The sequence below is a fragment of the Ictalurus furcatus genome, chromosome 3 (assembly GCF_023375685.1).
Source record: "Ictalurus furcatus strain D&B chromosome 3, Billie_1.0, whole genome shotgun sequence".
In the NCBI taxonomy this organism is placed as follows: Eukaryota; Metazoa; Chordata; class Actinopteri; order Siluriformes; family Ictaluridae; genus Ictalurus; species Ictalurus furcatus.
Window position 1 is genome coordinate 18661735 of NC_071257.1, and position 10105 is coordinate 18671839.

Sequence of the window (10105 nt, forward strand, 5' to 3'; positions counted from 1 at the left end):
TAGCCCTTTCCTTAAATTCTGTAAATTAATTATTATTATTAAATAAATTATTAATGTCCTCAAATGCAATAATTAGTCAAAGTATAGCAGGATATTCATGAATTCAGTTTTAGAAGTCATTTCTGCAGTTTTTTTTTTATTTAAAAAAATTATTTTATTTTTATGAGCTAAATGATCACAGTTTGCAGCACCTTAAAGGCTATATGAAATTCTGACCTCTGTCTTTACATCTGAGAGCCCAGTGGCTTATTATTGCTTTATGGTGATTTGTGTAGATGTCAGATCTTTCTCCAAGAAAAAAACTATCCGGCACAGACATGCACAGACACAGACACACAGACACACAGAGACACAGAGAAACAGACACACACACACACACACTTACTTACTTACTTATAGGCTACTATTGTTGTGACAAATGTCTGTAAGAAAGTAAACAGTGGTAAAATATCCAGTTCCACCTTTAGGGAATCTTTGGGTCATTTCCTCTAAGAAGAAATGGGTAGGATTGAGATTATGAGGTCTCAACTTGTCTAGCTGTACTTCACAGGTGCAGACCAGACATTGAGCATCAGTGGAACGTTTTCTGAACTTTGAACCTGACCATCTACAGACATGCTGTCACCTAGAACTCTATGCACCAGTCTAACTGGTTACTTTTACATATAATCTGGCAACTGACAGATTATATGATATTGACAACTTGAATCTATGTAGTGCACTTTATTTAAAACACAACAACAAAAAATAAATAAATAAAAACACTCATACTAGTTTAGCATGAGCAAGAAAACAATACGTAAGTAAGTAAGTAAATAAATAAATAAATTCTTTATTATATGCATCTATCTGCACACTTTGGGTAAGTTGTCACCTTTGAACTATGTGCTGTAAAGCCTTAAAAATCTCTAGAACCTAAATTCTGCATATGTTTCCCATTATTTTATTCTTACAAATCAATTCCGTCATTCTTGCTAAATGTAAGTCAGGTTTAAAAGCTATGGAAAAGACTTGTCAGTCAAGTTTATTGTTTGTGCTAACTAATGCATGAAACCTCAATAAATGTCCAGGCGAATACAGCTTTATGCTCTGTAGGAAGCATAAAAAAGTAAATAAGTGGGACACAAAACAGCTTCTTTGGAACATCCATTTTGTTAGTCTGGTTAACCTCTGCAGGGGTCCACCAGCCTGGTGAAAAGACATATCCACTGGAAGGACATGCATGTTTAAATCTGCAGCTCACAGGTTATTTTATATGGGTGAGTTTGTACTCGTTCTTGCTGTCAGGAACAGTCATTCCACAACATATTATTCCCAACCAGAGTTACCTTCTCTAGCCAGCACATGATCATTTTTAAATCCACAGGTAATAGGCTGTAATGGAACACATATATACCTGATATTTTACTTATTGCCTATATATAAAGCATTTATGAATGAAGCTTAAAAAAACTGGAACACAACAGGCTAAAGGAGGCTTGCCTTACCAAGTCATTTCTCCTTTGAGGCCATGCCCAGATGCCAACAGTTTGCTTGCTGCTACAAGACCAGTTATTATGCATTCAATACTGGAGACCATTAACAGTCACAGCACTACAAAAAGCTGAATTTATTAAGGGAAGTGCTCTTTTCATATCAAGTCTTGCATGAGTTTCTTTTATGTAATGCTAAGTGTGGCGTATCCTTTTACCTTTTACACACACACACACACACACATACATACACACATACTCACATACACACACACACACTCACATACACACACACACACACACTCACACTCACACACACACACACACACACACACACACACACACACACACTGTTAAACTCTTAAAGGAAAATGATTTAAATAAAAAAGAACAACATGTGGGCTGTCCCTGTATGGACTTCTTCTTGGATATATGGGCAAAAGTACATAAGGCACATGTACAGAAATGTTGCAAAGCAAAGACGCCTAGAAAGAGAATGAAATTTTCTACATTTCTACAAGCTACTATAAAGAAACAGCACTAAACTAAACTAAGTCAATATTTGGCTGGACAACCCCTTGTCTTTAAAAATGCAGTAGGCACAATTACATTTTATGCCATTTTTATAAGGAAATTGGTTTGTAAGTTTTTCTAAGCATCTTGGAGAATGTGCCAGATTTCTACTGGAGATTTGCTGGAGAAATGACAGCCAGCATTCTTTTATTTTGTCTAAAAAGTGGCCTATTACATAATATGTGGCCTTCTTTATGGACATACAAATATTTGATTTTGGTTAGAAAATTGATGTTTGAAAATGCTTTTTATTTACTGACCCAGTAATACAGACAACATAAAATAAACATCTGAGACATAATTAGTGTTTAAAGAAATAGGCCGCCTAAGACTTTTGCACAATATTGTATAACAGTAAGTTGACATACAGTATAAATTTGATATATCATAGCATGGCATAATAAATAAGTAATTAAGAAATAAATTAGTAATGAGGCATTTTATGTTTCTACTCTGACTTCAGCTCCTAATGCAGGATCTTAACTATTCTAAACACGAGAACTAGCAAATACTGTAATAAACAGAAAAATGAGAAAATATTGTAATCAATGCAAAATGTTACTCCTCCGTGGTCTATAATGCTCAAATACAATTGTGCATATAGTCAAAATGATGGGGTCATTCTACAGATTATCCTGATGAGGTTCATTTTTGTTAGACAATTTGTAATCTACAGTATATTATAAAAGGAGCCTTACTGTCCATGGCTTCATGCCACATCTTCACACACAAATGTACCAGCTGTATCCCATCCCTCTGCAGTTCTGCCTCATAGGAACTAGTCTGCGTGTGAACATCATCTTTAGCTTCAGCTGGGAGAAATTCCATAAACCCACATGGTGTAGGCCCTCTATCCCAACTTAGCAAAGCCTCCCCAGACAACCTAACAGTGTTGACAAGTGCACTCACCCCGAGGAACCCAGTTTTCTAAGAGGAAAATACATATTTATGTGCCTAAGCTACACAGAAAAGTATTTGAGTAGTACCTTATGCTGAGATATCTCTTGGTTTATTTGTGTCCCAGCATCAGGCAGAGTGAAGCTGAGAAGGAAAAAAATAAAATAGATTGATATCTTTTGAGTATAGCAGCAGACCATGACAATGCTTCTTTCATTGCTTGGTGATGAATTTACTTTAAATGAACATTTACAACTAAGCAAATTTACAGAATGAGAGAGATTAATTACAGATAAAGAGAAAGTGTAAATCTACAGTCAATGAGAGAGAGAGAGAGAGAGAGAGAGAGAGAGAGAGAGAGAGAGAGAGAGAGAGAGGATACTGAGGGTATTATGTATACTTCATGTATACTGCTGTATGTTTTGCTGTTTGCTTTCTTTGCATAATTTGTAGTAAGAAAGGTATATAATTGAAGTTACACAAGTGAAGATTCACCCCTTAGTTACAATGCACACAGTGGCAAAAACAAAACAAAACAAAAAACCACAAACAGCACTAGTGTGAAAAACTCAATTCAGTAGATTAAATGAATACATTAATGGACATTTCACTGTCTAAACACTCTTGTAGACAACAATGGATGAACATCCATATTTATTTTAACACCATGTACTGCCAGGCATGTGACACCAGGCTTGTCTAAACGTAACATGAGCTCACTAAGGGGACATATTTAAATAAGACGGGTGCATATTTAAAACAGAGTTATTGGATTTCTTTGTATTGGTTTCTTTCTACACAATTAAACTGGACTAATCACTTACTCGGTGGAGAGCTAAATACTCTTTCAATGTGGGTGGAAATGTGAAAGAGACAGAGACAGACAAAGAGAAAGAAAAAGAAAAGTTAATGCATGCCACATAGATCAAGTTGAATCAGTACATCTCACTCCCACATACTTTCCCTGCCCAGCCCTCTTACAAAGAGTGAGAGGGTGACAGCAAAGTCAAGGGCAAAGCGTTCTGTCATGTAAAACAGAGACTCTGAGCCAAGAAAACCAGGCACAGTGGAGAGCAGCCAGCAACAGAAAGACGGACCTGTTTTTCCCAGACAGGCAATTGGGCTGGTGGGTTAAACACAGATCCTCTATCAACACACATTCCACTCAACAAATGTGAGATCAACATGGGGAGAAAAACATTTCACCTCCAGTTGTTATACATTCATTATCTTCCTTTATTGTGCAACTAATCTAATTTTACCCCAAAGGTCTTCAGTCTTTAGGAAGTGTTGCAGAAATTTGGTTCATTTTTTTCCCCCAGTACATATCTTTCTTTCCATCTTTAATCTTGTGTGTGTAGTGCATGATGCTGCTGACTGAAGGAAATGGGGCTGCAAGTTCGCACAGATTCGCAGTCAGAGGCAGTACTTGAAGAAAAGGGTTTGTGTAACATTCAGGCAGCACTTTCAATTTTGTTTCACAAAATCACATGGTGGCGAGAGCCAGACTCAAGGTTTGAGTTTCCTAAAGACTGACTTCACAGGGCAGAAACAACGTGTGTGTGTGTATGTGTGTGTGTGTGTGTATGTGTGTGTGTGTGTGTGTGTGTTTTCATTACAAATGGAGCATTTTCGCACAGTAAGAAGTAAGGAATAAAACATGGTAGGGCATAATGTGTTAACCTGAATTTGCTTATTTTCCTATAACAGCACATCCCAAAGTGTTTAATTCCTCTTATTCCACAGCAATTAGCCAACTATTTCATGTTTTGATTTATTAATGAATAACACATCATATCTTGAACCAATTACAGTTACATTTATTGTTATGGAAAATCAGATGTTACTTCCTGTTATCACCTACATCATAGCAGCAATTAATAGTCACTCCCTCACCAGCCTCTCTTGTTGCCAGTTACAGCTTGAAGACATCTACAATAAGAATCAATTAGCTTTTTGCAGCATTGTGTTTCAGTTTTGACCCATTCCTTTTTGCAAATTGTCTTCAAGGTTGTGAAAAGTCCAAAAGTATGTAGACACCTGATTATCACATCCATATAAGAGTCTTCCCCAGATTCTTGTCACAAAGTTGAAAGTACACAATTGTCTAAAATGTCTTTGTGTGCTGTAGCATTACGATTTCTCTTTACTGGATGTACGTGACCTAGTCCAAATCTGTATCAGCATGACAATGCCCCTGTGCACAAAGCGAGGTCCACGAAGACCTTATTAGCCAAAGGTGATGTGGAAGAACTCGGGTGTCTTGTACAGATCCCTGACCTCAACCCCATTAAACATATTTGGGATCAACTGAAACACGACTGTAGGCCAAGGCCTTCTCGCTGGACTATGTCTGACCTCACTAATGCTCTTATGGCTGAATGGCCAGAAATTTCCACAGGTACATTCCAAAATTTAGTGGTAAGCCTACAGTGGAGGCTGTTATTGCAGCAAATGGGGTACCAGCTTTGGAATGGGATGTTCATTATGCACATACACATCGGTATAACAGTTGGTGTCCACATACTTTTGGCCATACAGTATAGTGTATATACACACATCACTGGCAATCAGTGTTCCTGTATTTAGAGAGCTGAAAGACCTGCTTTTGCTCCCTGACTTTCTAATTAAAATTTTCACGCAGGTTACACTGTCCTCCAGAAATATTTTGTGTTAATGAACAAACAGAGCAACATTTCAGTGAAATATTTGGCAATATGATTTCCTAAAATTTGAATTTCACCAACGGTGATGAATAATATAGACACTTTGGTAAACATTTCCGTGCCACATTTTAATGAAATTTTAGCCAGGCTTTAGCAATTTAGTCTTAGAGCAATTTCGTATGCTGTCTGGGAACAATTATGTGTGATTCTAACTTTCCACCTGCTCCAATTGAGACCGGGATGTTTAAGGTTATTGCGATGGCTTTGTAGCTTTTTTCCATTTGAATGTTATTTAATAGTATTGTTCCTGAGAACTTTAGGAAGCTCCTTCACCTTCACCATGATAGTACTTTTTGCGTGAAATCTTCCCAACCAATGGCAAAGTCTTATTGAAACCAGATGCAATTTGCATGAGATTTGTTTTGCATCTAGAACTTGATTTATTTATATATAAAAAATAAATGAATATATTTCTTTATTGTGTCTGAACACTTTCTTCCCTATCAATTTTGTTTTTTAAACATGCTTGTGAATACATATTTTTGGTTCATATTTATAAGCACAGTCAAAACACATTATGTGTGTAATCTGCAGTGGATATATGCACTGATTGTATATTAAATTACAAAAACTAAAGTGTCAGAATGGTGTCATGATAGAATTCAACAGTGCTGTGGTATAATTTGCATTAGCATTTAACATAATGCACACCTACAATCTGTCAAACACTGTTGATTGTAGTGCATACAGATAGTACTTTACTAGGTACCTATAAAAGAGAATGATGGTGAGAGTGTGATAAGACAACTGACAGTTTAGTACTTGAAGCTAATTCCTCTGGTGTTGTATGGTCAGATGACAGGACCTTTGCTGCAAATCCATTTTGTGATTATCACACTATTTAACAAAATGATGGCAGGTTTTTACAGGGAGCCCCAGCATTTGTGTGCACTTTGGCATTAGGTGACGTTATGACTCTAGTTTTGAGTCTGTAGTAGATAAGTGAGTCGGGGTGCCTAATGCAGTAAGGGAGCTCACTCAGTCATAGCTTATTTAGACAAGACAGCCCTGGGAGATTCTCTCCGCTCAGACATCAAGATTCCTCAGAGCCACAGTGAGGAGCATAGGGCACCCAGATCCACCAAACTCCCTGTTCAGCCTCCTCACAGCATGAAGAGCTTTGTGTCTGCTTTTAATGTACACAGAGGGAACAGGGCGCCATGCTGTCTCCCCTAAGCTGCCTTTCTGAAAGGGCAAGAAGACCTGATCAAATGCCTTGTCAAATCCCAGACAGTTTCATACCCATCATATTCACCATGAGAACCTCAGCATTCTTAACAGTTACTGTAGCCCTGTTGCAGTGGATGAATTAAGAGCCTCATTGACAGTGATGTACAGTGTTGACTAGACACTCCTTCACCTCTACTTTGTAAAGACTGAGGTATAGTTGTTATTAGTAAGTGTTCTTGACAAATAGATTCTCTGCCAAATGAAATGACATATACAAACTTTCAGCATTCTAAGAGGGAGTATTCTTGACAGGCGCATCCAAAGCATATATATTCAGAGAACACTATTATGAACACTATACTAATACTGGGTAGGGCCTACTTTGGTTCTCAAAACAGCCTCAACTCTTTGTGGCATGGATTCCACAAGATGTTGGAAACATTACTTTGAGATTCTGGACCATGTTGACATGATTGCATCATGCAATTCCTGCAGATTTTTCAGGTGAACATTCATGCTATGAATCTCTAGTACTTCCACATCCCAAAGCTGTTCTGCTGGATTCATATCCGGTGACTGGGAAGGTCACTGAGGAACACTGAACTCATTCATTACATGAAACCAGTTTGAGACATCCTTTGCTTTGTGACATGGTGAATTATTATTCTGGAAGAAGCCATTAGGTGAATTGGTAAATTATGGATAAATTTTGAAATGGGTAAATTGTGGCCATGAAGGGATGCACATGGTCAGCAACAAAACTCAAATAGGCTGTGGCATTCAAGCGATGATTGGTATTAATGGGCCCAAAGTGTACCAAGAAAACATTCCCCACACCATTACACACGTCCACCAGCCTGGACTTGTGACACAAGGCAGGTTGGGTCTATGGATTCATGCTGCTGGTGCCAAATTCTGACCCGACCATCTGTGTGCCTTAGCAGAAATCAAGATCCACCAGACCAGGCTACGTTATTCCAGTCTTCAACTGTGCCAACTGCAGCTCTAGCTTTCTTTTCTTGGTCGACAGAAGTGCAACCTGGCATGGTCCGCTGCTGTTGTAGCCCATCTGCCTCAAGATTCGACATGTTGTCCTTTCTGAGATACTTTTCTGCTCACCACAATTGTTATCTGAGTTACGGTAGCCTTTCTGTCAGCTCGAACCAGTCTGGCCATTCTCTGTTGACCTCACTCATCAACAGCATATTTCTGTCCGTAGAACTGCCGCTCACTGGATGTTTTTTCTTTACTGCACTATTCTGATTAAACTCTAGAGACTGTTGTGTGTGAAAATCCCAGGAGATCAGCAGTTATAGAAACACTCAAACCAGCATTATTATATACAATGCACTGCTGCCACTTGATTAGTTGATTAGATAATTGCATGAATGCATAGGTTTGCAGGTGTTCCTAATAAAGTGCTCACACAAGACATACAAGATAGTACTCCTGCATGTATGTCTACAGTCATAGACAGTCTTTTTTGGAAAGGTTATAAAATCGCATACCAAACTTTTCAAGAAGCAAAAGTAATAAAGGGTGTGTATATACTCAAACTATATTTCATCAACTATAAAAAAAAGGAAATAAGCAAGTGTTTGTGATACATCCACTGACATCCTGCCTATTAACTAGAAGAGGTGTCACGAGGTGAAAATGGATCTGCAGTAGAAATCTGGGTAACAACTAGGTGTTGGTTTCACTCTGCAGAACTACCTATTATTTCTGACATGTATTACATTGCAGCTCCTCTGATTAATTGACCCTATGTACAAGCTGTCATGTCACCAAAGGAAATAAAAAAATTGCCTGCCTGTCATGCCATGATAGATATCATGTGTTCTATGATTGTATCAAACATAAGACTGATCTTTTCAACATGATGATAATGAAACTCCTGACAGTTATCCTTTGTGTAAAATAAATCCCTTGACTGAAAATGCTGTATGCACTGTTTGATAATCATAATGCATTTTCCTGCAGTGAAAGCTTCCAGCACATCAAGCCCAGTCAACGTTTCACTACAGCAACATGGCTGAGAGAATTCCCCTACTAGACTAAATAGTTTAGATTAGCAGAGGCTGTGTGCATTTACTATGAGAAGGAGAATGGGTCATCGTAGCACCCCACCTCAGAGTTCATAGTCAAGTGGTCTCCATATCACAACTGGGGACATTAGGGGGTCAGAGATCAGCGCAGGAACAAACACAGGCATTAAATGCACAGCAGTCAAGTAGGAAGAGCACAACCCCTCTCTGAATACACTAAGCCCAAAAGAGTGGAGTCAAACTCTGGTCAAAGCTGTGGTTTGAGGGGATATGGTTCAGTAAGTTATCAGACAGAGAGTGGTTAGAATGTATTAACAAAGTTTTTTGTGTTAGGCTGGAGACTAAAACAAGTAGCTGTCAGTCCAGAATGTATGACAGACCTCGACTAGTGCCTCAGGGATGTCTGGCTGGCAGAATGGGCTGTCTCATTTGAATAAAAAGCCTTTCACCTTCACTTTGTCTTCAATAGTAAAAAGTCAAATATTTAAATGTAGTTGCAATAAAAAATAATCCATGATTATATTTAAAAACAGTTGTAGAGAATCACCGAGTAGGCTCACTAAGAGATACTCATCCTCTTAAGCAATAAGGGCTCTTTATTAAAGTGAGAAGAAAAAACAAACACGAGGCTGTCTGTCAGCAACTCTATGACTGAACCAACACACAGATATGAACACACAATATATGGACACTTTTACTTTCTCACTTTGTCCCACTTACAGAACTTCAAAATATTCATGGATCAGGTAATTGCAATCAACCCAGACATTAGCTGTGGAAAAGAAATCCATAAAGAATCCAGACACTTTGTAGCTCAGTTACTTATAAACACTTCCACATAATCCTCTGCAGCTTCTTGTGAGTAAGCTCATCAGCATGCATTGTGGGCAAGCTCATGCTGGCCAGCCGTGCCATGGATGGGAGGACGGAGATAAACGAACGCTGGGGCAGGGCGGGGCGAACCACACCGTCACACACTCAGACACACAAAGACTGCTCATTAACACTCCCTGTTTGAACAGGTGCATGAATGACATGAATGTGTGCATGTGTGTTGGATGGGTGGCAAAATATCATCTCGTGCCTGGAGAAGGGTTTTGAAAAGCAACTAGCTGTTAGACATTTAATCCTGGATGACCACACTGTCTGCTCTGTGTTTGCATTGCACATGGGAAACGGGGGCTACCACATTCAAAAAACATTATAATGACATGACTCA